We start from the raw sequence: 249 nt of genomic DNA on the forward strand, positions 1-249 counted from the left end.
AAAGCCTTTAATGAACTGGGCTTAAATCATTACAACTAGTTAAAAATAGATCTACGCATTTCGGCAAAACAGCCTTCTTCAGGACACACATCAGTTGCTCAAACAGGTATTCTTAAACTAGTGTTAATTAATGAATCATCAAAGACAGCTGGTTAATATGTGGGTGTGGCTAAGACTAGCCTCTTAGTACAAAGAGGGAAAGAAAAAAAGGGGGAAAAGAATAATAATAATAATAATAATAATAATAAT

The sequence above is a fragment of the Sinocyclocheilus rhinocerous genome, unplaced genomic scaffold, assembly GCF_001515625.1.
Source record: "Sinocyclocheilus rhinocerous isolate Xijiao unplaced genomic scaffold, SAMN03320098_v1.1 scaffold291, whole genome shotgun sequence".
Classification (NCBI taxonomy): Eukaryota; Metazoa; Chordata; class Actinopteri; order Cypriniformes; family Cyprinidae; genus Sinocyclocheilus; species Sinocyclocheilus rhinocerous.